The 18,410-nt window shown below is 35.1% G+C and overlaps 1 protein-coding gene across 4 annotated transcripts in view; it reads left to right on the plus strand.

Annotated features, from left to right (window-relative positions):
* The window catches only part of CSMD1 (CUB and Sushi multiple domains 1), a 1,051,796-nt gene that overhangs the window by 643,455 nt on the left and 389,931 nt on the right, over positions 1-18,410 (plus strand). The gene's annotated exons all lie outside the window — the stretch shown is intronic.

Genomic DNA, 18,410 nt, shown 5'->3' on the forward strand with positions numbered 1-18,410 from the left:
ATAAGAGCTCTATAAGAAGTCCCATACTGCTCTGTTCTGATGTCCTCCTGTTCTGAAAAAAAAAAAAAATCTCACCTGCTCCCTTCCTTCTCTGGAAACCCATTGAATTTATCAGTTCTCTCAGATCTATGTGGTAATTTGCACTGCCTGGGTACAATATATCTATATAATAAAAACATCTCTAGGTGTGTGTCATGGTTTGACACTGGCACAATGCCAGCGCCCCCATGAAAATGCAACCTATCAATTGAATGCTGTGAAACACGATGGAGAACAGAGCAAAGCAGGCCAAACTTAATAACAAGGAAAAAAACTTTATTACACCACTACTACTATAAAAGAAAAAAAAAGGAAGGAAAAAAAACCACACACACAAAATTCAAAACTAAAACCTTTCAAAACATTCCTCCTCCCACCACCCTTCTCCAACAAACCACAGTGAGACACATTTGGACTCTAATCAAGTCTTCACCCTTCCACATAATCAATAGTGAGTCCATCAGGGGAGAGAGGAGTCTCCCTTGCACCACAGACCCCCAGGAAACACAGCTGCCACCTCTTGTGTTTCCATGTCACACATGGCACCGCCCAAACACACCAGCCAGTGTGACACTCTCCTCTCCATGTCACCGTGCTCTCACCACCGTGCATGGACAGAGACTGCTTATAGGGCCCCTTTAAGGATGCTTTGCCAAGGACCAACAGGAACAACAGTCCAGTATCTCATTTTGGGACTACGGTCCCCCCCATTTTCCCCTGGGGCTGGGGGTCCAAGAACAGAGATCGCCTTCTCTTCTTCTCTGAAGACGGAGGGCATCCTCACACCCTCCTCCACTTGCTTTCCTCTGTTCATTCCTGAACTGGTAGTTGCTGAAGGAGTTTCTTGGCTCACCATTGCATCCCCATAAAATGCAGTCCCTCTTGGAAGAAGGAGTGGTTCACTCTATGGCTAACAAGAAGAGTCCAGCCAACAGCCACTCCATCATCGCCCCCCAACCAGGCTGTCTCTCTTTCCTTCAAATTGAGGAGGAGCAATATTTCACAAAGCCTTCATTTCCCAGGAAAGGGTTACAATTCCCGAACTCCCCGGATGGCTGAAATCTCGGCCCAGGACGCTGTGCTGTCTCCCATACTGGGCATCTTCCCCCACCTTCTCCTTCTCCTCTGCTGGCAAACTCCCGGCTGTCTGCAGGCTCTCTATCTCTTTCCCTCTAGGTTGGGGGCGGGGGGTAAACAAAGACATCTCAGACATTCTCCACCCTTCCATCTGCAGGAGCTGGCCCAGCTCGGTTCCCAATCCTTCATCCCCTGGCCTACCTCTGCAGGCTGCATGGCTCCCCTCTCCCACCCAGCTCACTGCTGGGCAGGGGAGGTCTGCACCCTCCGATGACCGGAACCAAAGAGAGCGAGTTCTGATGGGAGTTCTGCTTTCAATTGGTCACTCCAAGTGTCAGTATCCAAACCTGACCCCTGAATGGATGGACCTCTTCCTTCAAAAAAAAAAAATTATTTTTCCGTGTCAAACTACGACACTGTGTAAAAGATGCCACAAGAATGGCTTTCATAGGCATTCTTTCAAAGACAGAAAAAGAGAAAACATGGCATAAGAGAGAAATTTGTGTCAGGCTAGAATATGACCACTAATATGGTAGAAATTAAGATGGTGAACAGTTCTCAGACTTACACAGTATTTTTTATCTCCTCTTCTTAAAATACTTTGTGGAAAAAGTAGATTATTCCCACTGTTGTGATTGAGACAAAGGCTTTCAGGTCTTATTAGTCAGGGTTACTCTGTCATAAACAGATGTAATTGGAAATCTGAAATATAATTTTAATGTAACACAGGCTATTCCTTAAAAGTACAGGTTTTCTAGATTTCTATCCCAGTGTCCAACACTATGTCAGAGGCTGTGTAGGTGACAAGATGGTTACACTCAAGAAATTGCTATCAACAGCTCAATGGCCAAATGGAGACCAGTGGTGAGTGATATTTCTCAGGGGTCAGTGGTTGGACTGGAACTGTTTAACATCTTTGCTAGTGACAGGACAGTGGAATCAAGTGCACCTCAGCAAGTTTGCTGATGACAACAAGATGTGTGTTGCAGGTGACACACTGGAGGGAAGGGATGCCATCCAGAAGGACTTTGACAGGCTTAAGAGGTAGACCTATGCAGCTGCTTTTAGCAATCATCCCTGTAGCTCCTGGGGCTAAGATGGAGGTGGCCTTATACTCAAGGGTTAAGCTATTTTTTATGACGAGGTCATCATATTCTATGTCCTTCTGTATAATTACATAAGCTTTCTCTGCTTCCAACAGTTTTGGAGCTGCAAAATTTTCATTTGAAGATTCAGTATTTGTCAGTGGAAATGGTTTCTACATTATGCTAGTATTTGTATTTTGTATGTAAGAAGTGGATTATAAGTCTGATAAAAAAGAGATACCCTACTGAGATCAAAAAACCGGAGAATACCAATGAGATGCCGCGTTTCATTTTTATGAAGCACACAGGCATATCAAGCAAGTGTAATGGAGAAAAAACTGCAGTTTTTTAGTGAGTAAATTATTTCCTTTTCTTCTAATCTTTTTATTTGTGACAATGATTGAATTTAATTAGAGTGAAGCAGAATTTGCTTTATTTTTTTTGCTGCATTTCAAAGGCTAAGATTTATCAAGATTGTTCTCACTAACTAGCTGTTGCAGATCACAGGAACAATGCTTTTCTCTGACCTTATCTAACTTCTGTATAGAAATCTTTCTGATCAAAGAAAGAAAAAAGAAAACTTTTAATCAAGAGTCAACATGAAGAACTAATTACTCACAATATGTTATCTAGATCGCATGATTAGCAGAAGATGAAAATTATCTCTATTTTACTACAGTTTTATCCTTAGTTCTCTGTAAGTTATTTTAAATTATGTTTGTGTTTTACAAATACTTTTTGACTTATTGCTTCATAAATTATTGTATTTGGTTAACTATACAGGATCTTTTATATGAGAATAGTCTCCAAGGTCTCTATGGGCCTTGCAAACACAGAAGTGATAGCAATTTAGAAAAATTAGTCTGTTATTTAGAATATCATGTCTTGTTAATAGCTTCATAAATTTTTTGTCTGATTCCAGAGCCAAACTGGAATTTTGTTGAAAGTTTTGATACTTTCAGCACATTCTCATTTTATTCCCAAGCTTTTCCTTCCCTAAAAATTTCTATTGAACATTGTAATAAAGCATACATGTACAAGAATTCTACTAGTGGAATATCTAAAAAGGATTTTATTTCTTTTTCATTACATTTTTTTCTTTTTCATTAGATTTTTTCCCTTATTTCATACTGTTCTTACCACAGGTCTCATGCAGGCTGTCTGGGGCCCTTTTATATTCTTACTAAAAAAATTTATGGCATCTGAATATCTAATATAGAGAGACTTCAGAACCTTGGTATAATTAAAATTCACAAGTACTATTATGTCCTGCGTAAGACACTACATTTTTTAAACTTAAATTTTGCTTAAAAATACAAGTCCTAGACAGAGCACTGAAGGGGAAAATTTATGAGAAGATATCTTTCTGAAAGGATTTATTTAGTAGCATGTACCATACATATACACAAGTATGTCTTCAGATTTTGTTATTAGTGTCACAGATAAGAATTCCAAATAATCCACATTATTTCTGCTTTTTCTTCCATTTTCCAAAACTAATCACTGTTTACTGTAGGAGCTTGAGGATGCCAAGTAATTCAGATCCTGTAATACTTCTATTATTCTATTGTTTCAAAGTTTCCTTCATATATTTAAATGTTCTTTTAAACACAGGATTATGTAGCTCTCTTTTCTATATAATTTTATTTCCTAGCATGCTGATACTCAAATAATAGACTGTCTATAATCTAGGACTTTTACATACATATAATACAAGGAAGTCACTAACTGTGTCTATTTACAACATCCTGAGAGAGAAAATGGACATTTGAATATACAGGTGAAGACTTGTGAGAACACAGGATATGGAAATAAAAACTACCAATGTTTCTTGGACTATTTATGCGTGAAGGAAATGTAGTTCCAAGTTGGGTGTTTTTCAGCTGTGCCTTTCTACTTTATGAACATCATTAATTCCTGAGCAAGCTTGTAGATAGAACATATCAGGTTACATATCCCTGGCATGTTCCTGCATATGGAGCCTCTTGTAGCACAAAATAAGTTACAGATAACAAGTTCACAGCTTTAATAGCTTTTCCTTCCCTATACTCCACCAGTTTCTTTAAAATAAATAATTAGGGAGGATTAGACCCTATGATTGCCTTACACTGAGGATATTTTCTCTGTCATGCTTCTAATATTGTAGACACTCTTTGCAAATGGAGCATTCTGTTTCTACTTAGCATTATCACCTTGTTGGCATGAAAATAGGGCAATAAGTAGAAATAGGAGCAAAATGGCTTATTATAATATACACAAAGCAGGTAAGAAAAATTATGATGGTTTTAAAAGTGAATCAAGGAAATTAATTATACTTTCTCTTAATATTCTGAAAAATGAAAGGTAAAAATCCAGTTCTCTCAAGTTCTCTGGTTAATTTCATGGGACAGGATCCTTTCTGTATTGTCAATTCCAAAGTAATAACTTTCCATAATATGTGTATCATGGCAAACTCTTGTGGGCTTTTAATCCTTGTGGTGTTTCAAATAGAGTGTCAGTGGAGTTGATGCTATAGAGCTTTCTAGTCTTTTATATTTTGTAAAGAAAGGTGATCTAATGCTCATACCAAATAATGGTCGTGAGTTTTAAGTAAACATTAGTGTTTTTCTGGAGTCAGAGGTCTTATAACTGATGACCAGGCAGTATCAGAAAAAAAAATTACAAACAAATAAGTGTTTATTCTGACACATAGCTAGAACTAAAAGTCTCTATCCTAATCAGTTGTTAGCAAGCCAAATTCAGTTTGCAAGTGAAATAAGACTAGATCAACCTCTTTATTTGCTACCAATTGTCTTCCTTTGATCAGTTTTACAAGTGTTCTTTTTTAGCATATTTATTCTTATGAAATCTGCTTCCTTATTCACATATGTCACAGTAATAAAGCTAGTAGACACTGTTCTCAAAAAAAAAGTTATGAAAAGTAAACAAGTAAAAAAGTAGCTTCCTGTCATCTAGTTCTTTATCATGATCAATGAGCTATCAAATGTTTAGATACCTTCTTGATGTTTATGTGCTACAGAGACCACTCATCAGCCAATAATACTACAAGGTTATATAGCTATATATATACTAGTAGAAATTATCTAATTAAACTAAATAGAAATAAATTCTAAGTCCTTCCTTTTTTATTATTTATTTAGTAGGTTAGAAAGTATTAATAGTGAATCATGTTCTGCATAGTATTGAAAAAGAAAGGGTTGTATATCATGAGGCACATTTTAAACATTAATCCTCTCAGGCAGTTGCATCTTTGGGAAAACATCACCCTCCTAGTCTTAATTAAAGAAATGGACTATCAGTGCATAATCAAAATCACTTATTATTTCAAGGTAGGGTCTAATGTTTGAGACTTCTGATCAAAAGTACCATTTCACCACAATAAATTCTTCTCAAGAATCTGCCTTCATGAGTCATATATGAGAATAAATAACCCATATTATGAATGTTGTTTTCAAATGCGTATCTCCAAAGATGCTACTAATCTGTATTCTGTACACAAACCTTTATGCACATAATCACAGTCTAAAATGAATTTAAGCCCTGGTTTATGTAGCACAGTTGAAACAACCTGTTAAGTAACCCAAGAGTTAATTCTGTATTTTCACCTGAAAAATTGTACTGCCTCTTTCCTTTATAATGATAGATACCTGAAGATATCAAAAAGGACAAAACACATTATCATGGGTACAACAGAACTGGCATGTCATTAAACTGCTTCTCATCAGCTAATTTAGGAACTGATTGAATAAATACTGCAAAAATCTTTTCCACCTCAAAGGAAGGAACATTAATTCTACAGCTCTTGATGATGGGCTCACGTCTAATTGGAATAGGCAATAAGGATCAGGTGCACTGTTTTATAAAGCTTACTGAGATAATAAGTATCTTTTATACTGTCATTTTCAAGCCATGCCAATCTCTCTTTCTGCAGTAATTTCTTACCTGTATCAGTATGTAGATATCTTGGCTGGTGAGGTCCTATACAGTTGGTTGTAGATTCTTTGTGTTAATATTTTCACACTAGGGTAGTACATTTTTATTGTGTTTGTATTTTTCTTTCTTTCAGGGGTTTTCTTTCTTCAGATATTCACTGATACTGAAATGGCATCTTTTAGACTGATGTTACACATTGAGAACTGACACCAAAGTCAGTCTCAGTTCAGAGTACTGAATACTTCTTGGCTGTATTATAAATAGATAAAAATAAAATTAGTTTGTAAATTTATAAACAAAGGCAATTTTTTAAATATGAGGATAAAAATACAGTTATGTGCTTTTTTTTATTTTAAAAAAGGGAGAGAATTCATACTAGCAAATCTTCCTCAAAACTTGTATGTAAACAATTATTTTAAAGGAAATTTATCAGTTTTCTAACTGAAAAAGCAACTAGTTTTGTTCAGAAATATCAGAAATTACTTTAAAAAACATTATTGTTAATGATAATAATAATAATTATGATAATAATATTCTTCACAAAGGATAGCAAAACATGTGCAGTATCTATTTATTTCTAAAGGTTCATGTGGCTGCAGACTCTTTCTACATTTCATATTTAACAAACAATAAAGATTCTCATAATAGGAATATTTTTTCCACAGCATTTTTAACACTTTGATGCCCAAACCAATATACAAAAACTGTGACATTTTTTAATTAATATGTAGTAGTTTTATTTGGAGTGGACTCCAACTGCACACTGAAAGCAAGTTTTTAGCACATCTTTCAAACAGTCCATATTTCAGCAAATCTCTAGAAATTATTCATTTAGTGATATTTTTTCTGAAATTATGATTGAAGGTCAGATTTATCCCAGAAAAGAGATTTCTTCTTAGGTCTTTAAAGTCATGAAGTAAAGAATGCCACTGTGGACTTACAGGATATTTCCAATGATGAGGCATAACTCCATACTTTCAGTACTACACTGACTCAAAAAATTACTTTGCAAAAAAAAAAAATTGTTAAAAGTAAAGAAGTCAGAAGTGGAACTTAATCTTCCAAAGTAGGCAATAGACTTTTCTGACACCTTTTTCTTCTTTATATTTTTTTCCCATACTTTTTGGTGCAACTGTGTAAGGCATCTGCTTTCTGAAGTGGGACATAAACAGATTGCAGAAGGTGCTCCCTGCCTAAAGCACCAGACACTGAACAAGAGGACTGTATCAATGCCTATTACTCACTTTTTTTTGGTGTTGTTTTTTTGTGGTTTTTTTTTGTTTTGGTTTGGTTTTTTGTTTTTGTTTGTTTGTTTGGTTGGTTTTTTTGTTTTTGTTTTGAGGGCGTAGGGAGAATGGGAAACCTCAACCTTTTATCATGAATTAGATAGCTTTCCAAAATGTCCAATAGTTAGCTTCCTCAAGGAGTATTGAGAAAAGAGCATCATGTTTCTGGACTCAGAAATGTCTGTTGAGTCAGATGCTGATGGACTTAGGTATTGCATACTGGTAGTTCTAAAGAAGAGTATTCAGGATTACACTAAACCTGCATATCAGACATACACATGTAACAGTTTAATGTGTCTTTCATGCATTTGGCATTTCAGTCTCAGGTGTGATTCATCACAAATGTTCTTTCTCCTGGGCTGCAAGCATAAAGCACTTCTTCCCCTCTGCAATTATCTACCACACGAAACTGGTCTCTGTAACTTTGACGAGAAGAGAATAAATTTTGAAGCAAGAAGGAGAACCATATCAGACCAGAAATTTCCATTTAAAAATTAATTTATTCTTTCTAAAACTGCTTCCTATATAGCTGTATCCGATTTGGGCAGTGATAGAACAGTCAGTGTGATGTTACTGAAAGTGCCATTTTGATGAGAAAAGGAAATTGAATTGTTTTCCCTTAGGTTTTGAACATCTTATGTTGCTAAATGCAAATTTCTCATATGGAAATAATTGTAGTTGAAACTGAATCAAGGTTTATTACACATTTTATTACCTCCACCCCCCTTCTGCCCCTAATATTCTGACATAATATCTGAAACCAAGCATTGTCCATTGATAGAAACACCAGTGTGTTGGCATTCCAGTGCTCCTGGTATTGTTTTGCTGTTTTTCTGAAATTAAATAGCTAAGTCCAGAAAGAAAAACCATACAGTGCAATATAGAAGAACTCAAGGCAAACCAAAACTATTGAACAAGGGAAGAAAAAAATCTGTTGGTTTACTCCAAAAGTTTTGTTAAAGAAGCTTTGTGAGTTTCATTTTCTCTGAGAATTAAGAATTCCATCTAGTCCTTTCTATTAAGGAAAGCAGGACCAGTAGGTAGGAACACATGTATTATTAGTAGTATGTTGACAGCCTTTTTTTAAAATCTATTTAAAATACACATAAATAACAAATATTTACCCAATTCAAATGCTATTTGAGCAAAGTGTTTAAATAAAGTCATACAGTGATGAAATGCTGAGACTTATGCTCTGTGGGCTACAATTCATGTCTTAAATGATTTTATCCTGAGGAAAGCTATAACTTCTGCAGAAAAGTAAATTTTAGAACACATCTTGAATTTTGGTTATTTCAGAACATGTTCAAATCACTTGGGAACAGAATTGAATGCCGTATTTGAAAACCTGTGGGAGCCTGATAGTTAAAAATGAGTAGAACTTATTTCTTTCTTTATGATGACTTGAAAAATCAGGGACTGCTTTTACTTCCTTTAGATGCAAAAAATAATAAAATACAAAAGCAATTTGGAAAGGAAAAGTACCACTTACAACATCTGACCAGGAATGTGTCAATTTTTACTTTAAAAATAAATGGATTCTTTGTAGAGGTTGTTACAGAAGTCTCTCAACTTTTTCACATTATTTTTAAATAAAGAAATTGCAATCAGATCCACTTTATTAAAATTGAAAGTTTAAATCTAATTACTTTGACATATTAAAAAGTGAAATAAATTAGTAGTTATGTATCTCTCTGAGTAAGTTGATTTATAAATAGGTTTAAGCATCCTCTAATTATTTCAAAATAGAAATGAAAAATTTTCCTCTTGCCTCCATGGTATAAGGGTAATAGTTGATTAGTCTACAGGTTAGCTGCACAAATTCCTTAGGGCAGAATTTGGCAAGAGATTAAAGCACTTGAACTCAAATGTCTGTATGTTAATGTCTACATGTGGAAGATGCCTAAGCTTCCCTTAGGTCAATACAGTGTCAGGCAATACTCTAAATTGAGCCTAGAAATCCACTTAGCTCATCAACCAACCCAGGAGCAATGCAGTTCACTTGCTTAAGCATATCCTGGGGTATCTGGGAATGGAATTGTCAGATATGGCAAAAGACCTGTTCAAAGTCACTCACTTTTGCAGCATGAAGTGAATTAACTGAGTGAAGCAGCTATGCTGTCTGCATATACATGTGATTCAGGTACCTTGGTCTCCTCCTGAACTTCAGCCCAATGTGGAAGCTGAATTCAGCAGTTCAGTTGCTTAAATGTAAGTGCCCACAGTCATATGAGATGTCTTAGGGTTTACGAACAGCTCCAACAAGCTTGGCAGACCTGACTTATAAAAGTTACAGAAAATATTTCCCTTCTGCAATGAGAGGTAAACTGTTCTTGTATTTAAATAATTAAATTGAGAATTGAGTCCTTGGGTTCAATCTAGATCCCTACATGTAGGCACCAAGTGTAGACATCAAGACATCACTGGATCAGCAGATAGCATAGCATATCTCAAATGACCCAATGCACCCAAGTATGGCCAACTGAATCAAAACCTACATGTCCCTAAAAGCTCCCAAATTAAATATCTGGGTGCTTTGGTTCCTTGGCCAAAATTTGCTTACTTGGGACACAGCAGGACTAAAATTATTCTCAAAACAGGTAGCAACAAAACTACTTTCTGTTGTGTATTTTCTCTACAAATACACTTAAAGAAGGAAAAAGAAAAACAATCCAAACATTAGAGCATAAACATAAGCATGAAAGGTATTGATTTGTGTGAGTCTTGCTATAAAGGGACCTATTCCCCAGAATTTTTTCATATAAGTATGATAAGGTATTGGTCCAGGCTTAGAGGATAACAGATTTGAATGAAAACTAATGGTAAAGGAAGTATATCTTTGACTGTATTTCAAATGAAATATAATATTCCTATAAGTAAAATGTAAAGGTTAATTTCAGTATTGAAGGAAGGTGAAATTTATAAAAACAATATTGAATGTACTGTTAGAACTAGCAGAAAAAGCCCAGAACATAAGTGTCAAATAATGAATTCTTCCCAGAACAGAATATTGATGCTTAGGGACAACAGAAAGACAACCAATGAAGTTTTTTCCCCTTTTCAGATCCTCTAAAGTGGAATAAAAATGAGCTGAAAATATCAAAAATCTGTGCTTTGTTTGACTAAAAATAATTTGACCAATTTCCATTATTTGGTTTCTTTCTGAAGCGTGAAGAAATAGTTGCAGTTATTTGCTGACAGAAGCATTCCTCACTTCAAAAGTAGGCAAATAAGTATTCTTTGAGTCATTGACAATTTTTCCTACACAGATCTATCATGTTTGTCCTCATTCCTTTAAATATTTCACTGTTGTAAAATAAAAATCCCTAAGGAAATCTGAAACTGACAAAGTGGCATTGTGTCTCTCATCAGTTTCTCCTTCTAGATTTAAATAAACACTATGCAATCAAAATCAGAGAAGATTGTTCAATAAACATGGGATGGCTTATACAATTTTAAAAAAATGTTTCATATCTCAGTGGCTGCCAGAGTGTCTAGATTAATTTCTTCTATTTCTATATGTAAATAATGTTTGTCTGCAGCTTGAAATTATCTGATGAGTAAGCTTGTGTCACTTTCCAAAGTCCAACAAATAGATGCATTCAGCAACACATAAAATCATTACCTTTGGTTACATCTTTCCCACTATCTTTATAGAGTGACTAGGTTCTGTAGAAGCAATAGTAAGTATTAAGTAGTTCCATCTAGTTATCCATGAATCAAAATACTTCCTTTTAAAAACATACAATCAGTAATGTCTGATTTCAAAGCTGATATATTACAGTAATTTTGGGAATAGTAGTTAACCACCACTGAGATTGTGAGCTGAACAGTGGAAACCTTTTCAGAGAAAAGAGAAATACTAATTTCAGTAAATAAGTTGCAAATTTTCAGATTATTATCTATTTTTCATTTTATCATCTTCTGGTGAACAGTAGAAAAGGTACTCTAACAATTCAAATGGCTATATATTCTCAGATTTTAATTTCATCTATAAGCACCCTTTTGTCAATCCTTGCACTTACCTGTGTGCAAAGCCTTTGTATATTCTACAAGTATTCTAGTTTACCTTAGGGCATCCCCCTCACAGTGTAGTACATGGTTATCCGTATTTCTGAGCTCCTGAAGAGCTGTGTAACATCCTAAGCTCTTAAAGAGCTGCCTGTTTGTTGCAGTGTGTTATCTAAAATAATCTGCTCATCTGAGTACTATAGCTTTTCAAATACAGACTTCCTGCCGTGTGATTTAAGCAGATAACAAGTCCCTGGATTTACCATAATTCCGGAGGAAACACTTTTTTTTTTTTTTTAGTACAAAATACAGCTGCGTTACGAAAAAATAGTTGAGTAAAAAATAAATAACCATCTAGACCAATGTATGCAAGCACAGACTGGGCTGCAGTCCTTCAGGATAAACCTGGTCCTGTGTGGGAAACTGCTGCAGCATCTGGAGCACCGCGTCCCCTGGTGTCCATGGGGCTGTTTCTCACTGCTCCTCACTCTGCTGCGCAGTGTTTTTGCCCTTCCTCACACACGCGGTCCGCGCTGTGCCTCTGCCCTGCCGTGGCACAGCCACGCCCTGCATTGGGTAGCTGGATCCAGTTGGAACCAGAGGGATCCAGCTGGAACTGGCTGTGTCAATGCATCAGACATGTGCTGGAATTGTGTGTTACTTAATTTGCCGCATAGAACAGCTGCTCATACTCATATTCTCACATAATGAAAGAACAAGAAAAAACACGTTTGCTACATATTAAAGATACAGAATTCCTAATTTTATTTTTTTTTTTTCAGTTGAAGCATGAACCATTTGCTAATGTCAATGAAACATTTGATTTGATTAATTTTCTTGCAGGAAAGTTGCAAATCATTTCCAGAGAACTTTATGTCATATAGCTTTCCATCCATTCTTTGTTCTTGCTTTAGTTCTGTGTACTGGTCTAACCCCAGCCAGCGGTCAAACTCTACACAACTGCTCGCCCACTCTGACCAGAACATCAGGGAGAGAATCACAAGGGTAAAAGATAAAAACCTCACAGACTGCAATAAAGACAGTTTAAAAGGGAAAGTAAAAGCTGCATCCACAAGCACAGCAAACCAAGGAATTGATTCACTGCTCCCCATGAGCAGGCAGGTGTTCGTTCAGCCACCTCCAGGACAGCAGGGCCCTATCACGCATAATGGTTACTTGGGAAGACAAATGCCATCACTCCAAACATCTCCCACTTCCTTCTTTTTTCATGTGAACTATAATATCCCCCTGGTCAGTTTGGGTCATCTGTCCTGACTGTGTCTCCTCCTGACCTCTCATGCATCCCCAGCCTCCTTGCCAGCATGGCAGTATGAAAAGTGGAAAGGGTGTTGTCTAAGACCTGTTCAGCAGCAACAACAGCATAGAATCACAGAATCACAAAATCAGCTAGGTTGGAAAAGACCTCTGAGATCATCTAATCCAACCTATGATCGTGTCCACCTTGTCAGCTGGACCATGGTACTGAGTCCAATCTTTTATTAAATACCTCCAGCAACAGTGACTCTACCACTTTCTTGGGCAGCCAATTCCATTGCCCATCCAGTCTTTCTGTGAACAACTTCTTCCTAATGTCCAATCTAAACCTTCCCTGAGGCATTATTTGTAGTATAATTTCTGCCTTTCAAAATTACTTTTCCTTTGCCTTTGTTTCTTTGCTTTTTAAATGAATAGGAGACAGATGAGAGAGAAATAAACATTAAATTACATGTACAGCTCTACTTTTTAAAAATTCTAAATTTTTAACACAGAAATGAAAAAGATTGAATTTTGATTATCAGATAGCTAAACTGTTCCTTCTTACTCTGTTTGTGAGCCTGAATACTGCATCAAGTTTGCCATAATGGTAAGGGTACACAATTAAAATTGTGAACAAAACATTGTTGTTTCTGGAAATGTACAAAAAGGACAGGATTTCATCACTTATTATATCATAATTTATCAGCTTTGAAGTTATTTTGTTGGCACATAATTTACATTAAAAAAGGAAATATATTATGGCACAACATTTAAAAAAAAGGGATATGTAGGAGAACTGAGATTTCTGATTGAGCCTGGAATTTCTTCCTAGTAGGTTATGACAGTTAAATTCCTAAAACAGATTTAGCAGAAGGACAAAATTTGGATCAAAACACAACCAAGATTACCTTTCATAGCTGTAGAGCTTGAAAGATTTCTGAATCTACTTATATGAACAGTCACAGAGTGTGGTTCTGCAACAGAATGTTTTCTGTTTACTCAGGAATGCTTCTGCAGCAGGAAAGTTTTATATACACATGTACATTGTATTTAAAAGCTATTTTTAAAGAAGTGAAGGAAAAATGTTGTGTCTTTAAGTATATGGTTTTAAAAGGTCATTCAGTGGTTTTAGATTTTGATAAATGGTCATTTTTTTAATAACTTTAAGAATAGAGGAAGGTAGTTGAATCTGAAAAGAGCAGAAGGTCATTATTATGATAATCTGTATTTGCTTGAATCATCAGATTCATATTACTCAAGGCTTTGCTTTACAATAAACATACCAAAATAGGAAACCTATTAGTTTTTCCTAATTGAAAAGAAATAATATTTTTTATTTTTTCAAGATAATGCTATTTTAACTGGACATGGAAATTTTGAAAAATAAATATCACAGAATCTGTATAAGTTATTTAATGGAAATCTTAGCTATGCTAATAAGATAGTGTGAATTTCAGACAATTTGCTTGCCTGTCTTATCACAGGCAGATTTTGTAAACATACTATACTATATGTTGGGTTTACAGAATTGATTTGAAAATTTCATGTGGGAAAAAATACTGTTTGTACAAGTTTCCATCACATTATTTAGAATTTGTACATTTTTGTCCAAAATGAACTCATATAAGCAAATGTTAAAATTAAAATACTCAACAGCCGTGCACATCTACTAAAACAAATAAGGTCACAACCACATACATAAATGCATACATAGAGCTACAACACAGAATAGACTGCTTACAGTTAAAAACTAAGGAGCATCAAATCAGCCTGAAACTGGAATCCTTTTCTTCATCAATGTTTCCATCTACACATGTGTAAAAATCCCCCAGTAGGAGACTGGGAAATTGGACAAAATGTAAAACCTAGTCATAGTGATAATTTCCCATAATCAAATGCATTATTTTTGTTATACATAATATCTCAATTCTTTAACTGAAAATAATAACAAGATAAAGGATCTGTGATAGAAAATTATTCAGTGGGGCCATATGTTAAATAACTAATTAGTGAATGCTGCTTTTTTAAAATAATCATAAATGTTTTGTGAAATTTTCAGCTCTGTTTTTTTTTCAGGTGTAGGAGCTGATATTCCAGTGTTCCAGATTATTTGTAATGCAAGCAATTTTATAATCTTCACTACATTTTTTAAAATTAATAGAGTCTCTTACACATTCTGGAAGTACCAATTCAAGCATCATTTAATGAGGAAACTGTCCTGTGGCAAAACACAAAGACCAATTGATGGAACTACTTTGTTTTAGATTGATCTGTCCATAAGGACATCACCAGAAATAATTAAATTTGGTTTAGGTGTAAAGCACCATGCACATACATCACCTTTCTACAATCCTCTGCTTGTCATCTGAAATGGTTGGTTGATAAAAGGTAAGGTGCTTTATCATTATCCCTAGCACCTGGGAAATGGTCCAGTGTAAATTCAATCTCAGTGAATTATTAAAGGCATTTTAGGATTTGTGAACTTGATAATGGTATTTTGTGAGTGTTCATTACCACTGCAATTTAATATTACTACAGAAATTGAGTTAAGAGAGTAGTAGTCTGATAACAGCTATGGGATGTAATTTACAATCATGAAAGATAACAAATTCACACTTTACTACTGTGTCAGCAGTGCTTTGTAAAACATGCTTAAAGAAGCTAATTAAACTTCATAAAGCCTCTTGTAGCATTATAATCTGTCACAAGCTTTAATCTAATGAACAACTTAAATGATATCCCACTGTAGAATAAAGTCTGGAGTACTTGATCTTACTTAAAATTGGAATATAGTTGTTTCCCAGAAGAAATATCCGTAATATTCTGACTCAAGTAATTGCTAAATGCATTACTTGTGAGTTTTAGCATTACAGTGAATTAGACAAAGTGCTAACTTGCATTATGTTTAATTGATCTATAGTTAATTTATTCGGAAAAGAGCTGCTCACACTGAAAAAAATAAATAAAATCAGACAGCCATGTAATAGTAGGGAAGTAAATGTTCAGTGGTATGGAAAACAATAGCTCTTGTAACAAGACAGCTTGTTGATACAGCAGTGTCAGGCGACTGGAGTCCGTGGACTGGTACAGTTTTCTGTAGTGCTGTCTTTGTCGAAATCAAGATGCTTTCACCACCTTTAGCAGGGACTTGAAATGCATTGTGAAGAAAAATGACTAAAAAAATTGAGTGTTGAGTAATTGAGCAGTGCTTCTGCACTTCATTTGGTGCTCTGAAAATTAAATTGAGGGAAAGAATAAATCCTTCATGTACCTTTAGATGTTGCTTAGGACACGGTGAACAGTTGAATCCAAAGTCTACCCAGCACTGTCATAAGCAGTGTTTGACAGGGTGCTTTCTCTCCAGTTGGCTGCTGGTTTGTCCTTCAATCTACTGCTATATCTAATAAATAAATTAGAGTCGTTGTTAACTCAGGCTCATAGATAATTCAACCTTGTTTTCTAAAAAAAACTTTCACAGATTAGGAGCTGTAGACTTCTCTGAATAAATAAATCTGTTTACAAATTTATTCCTTTCAACCTAGTATTTTCATGAAGCTTTTGCTGTCAAACTGTCCTGGATCATTATATTCCCAGCTTTCACCTACACATGTGAAGACTATAATCATTATAGTTGAAGCCGTAGTTTGTTTTTTAAATTGCATATTGTTCTTCATAACCAAATCTTGCTTAGGCTGTCAAATTCAGTAGCTGATGTCTTCTGTATTTGTGGTACTTCCCTTTAGTCTTGCCTGTTGTCAAGATATACAAAGTTAATTCTCCTTGCATTATTTTGCCTACTGAGAATTTTTTAAGGTCTCATTAGAATTGTGAGGATTTTCTTCTTGAACTATTTATTTTTTCAAGCCAGGAACTCTTCTCTTTTCTTGCTGTTGTGTTAGAAGAGTTGTCATTTTATCTATCTTTCTAAAAGAAAAAACATAATAAAGAAAACACAAAAAGAGTTAAAATGTATCTGTGTTTAACAGTGATGATTGAATGATTGAAACCAAGCAGCTTTTATTTTGGCTTGTTAAGTTCCAGTGTCATCTCATTTTATTGTTATCTCATAATATTTTGAAATATCCTGCACTGAATCCTGATAAAATCTGACAAATTCTTTCATGAAAATATATGGTGAAATGACATTGGCATTCAGGCTTCCTTCAAGATAACTATTCTTATAGCAAAAATCTTTTCAGTAAGTAATCTGTAGAGTTTACTCACAGTTCTTTCTTCCTATAAGTAATAGTATTACAGAAGGAACCCCCTAATTATTAAAGACCTAAACCTATCAATTTTTCTAATGCATGAATCACCAATCTTTCCTTGTTTTCCGCTGTTCTGAAGGCATTTTGTGCTTCTGTATTTGTCAGAAAAATATTCTGTCAATAGAAAATATCTGTGGGTTTAGACATGTTTTCAGCACAGAGCTCTGGGAGTTTAGCCATGTAGTCTACAAATTCCTATACTTCTAGAATTTATCTTTTATTTCATTGTTATGGTTGTCTATTAGCATGTATATCATTAATTGCTGTTTGCAGATGTTATGGCCTATCCTAAAATGGCTCTCATTGAAAAATATTTTTTTATTGCTTAGGTATTAATAATATAATGCTGACATATCTGTGTGGTGATTATCTTGTGTTCCCAAATATTTCTTATATATTTTTTTAAATTGCTATACATGTTTTTAAATTGTTTTTTTATCGGCTCCTGGATAGCAATGCTGTCATACTCAGGGGATTTTTATGTTCAATTTATTGTGTCCTTTCATTACTTTTGTAGCTTTTGTCATTGTTTATGCTACTTAAAGTTATGGAAATGAACCTTTATGGGGTTTGGTGGGTTTTTTTGGCAGATTTTGATTTCTTCCCTACTTACCAATCAATTCTTTCCACATAAATTTAAGAATCCTCCCCAGTCTTGATCCCCAGGTCAATCAGATCAAGTTGGATTCCTGCATACAAAGGAGAAAGAAATGGCAAGAATTACATAAAGATTTATCTTTCTCACTTTGTCTCAGTGTTTTCAGACCTGATTGTCTTTATGAGACTTTTTGTTGTCTGGAGGTTTTTAATGCCTTCCTAACTTTCTTTTAGGATTCTCGAAAGCCATATTGAAACACTAATTACCATTACTTCTCAGTTACTGCTTTTTATCTGTGATATACACTATAGACCACAAAATGTACCATGTGCATTTTGATCAGCATTTCTGGTGCAGTAGCAATGCCAGCTTGACTCCACAGAAGACAGAAATTGGAATGTTGTTATTTGTGGTGAAATCTTTTTCATGAGACAAGCAGGTTTCTCTAGGCTTGAATTGAACAACAGCCTAATGACCCACACGGAACTGCTGTGTCAAAAGTGACTTCAATCTTTTAGGGAAAAGAAAGTTTTAAGTACCACATTTTGTCTTTAAAAGGAATTAAGGGTGCTTTCTTCCCTTCATGCTGGGGGGTGGTTCAGCTTTTCACAGGAGAAAGAAAAATCTCCCAGGGAAGGAATAAATGAAAAATAAATCAGAATAAGTTAATGATAGCATTGTGCCCAATGTGTAAAGTAATTACTTTAACAAGCCAATTAACTTTAATAGACTGTCCCACTGTTCCCTTGTCTCCTTAGCTGACCTGTCTATGAAAGCTTTCTGTAAACTTAGCACTCTATTTGCATAACTGTAGACAATTTGAGACTGTTGTTGTTGGTTAATCTAGAATCTGAAC

The sequence above is a fragment of the Lonchura striata genome, chromosome 3, assembly GCF_046129695.1.
Source record: "Lonchura striata isolate bLonStr1 chromosome 3, bLonStr1.mat, whole genome shotgun sequence".
NCBI classification, from domain to species: Eukaryota; Metazoa; Chordata; class Aves; order Passeriformes; family Estrildidae; genus Lonchura; species Lonchura striata.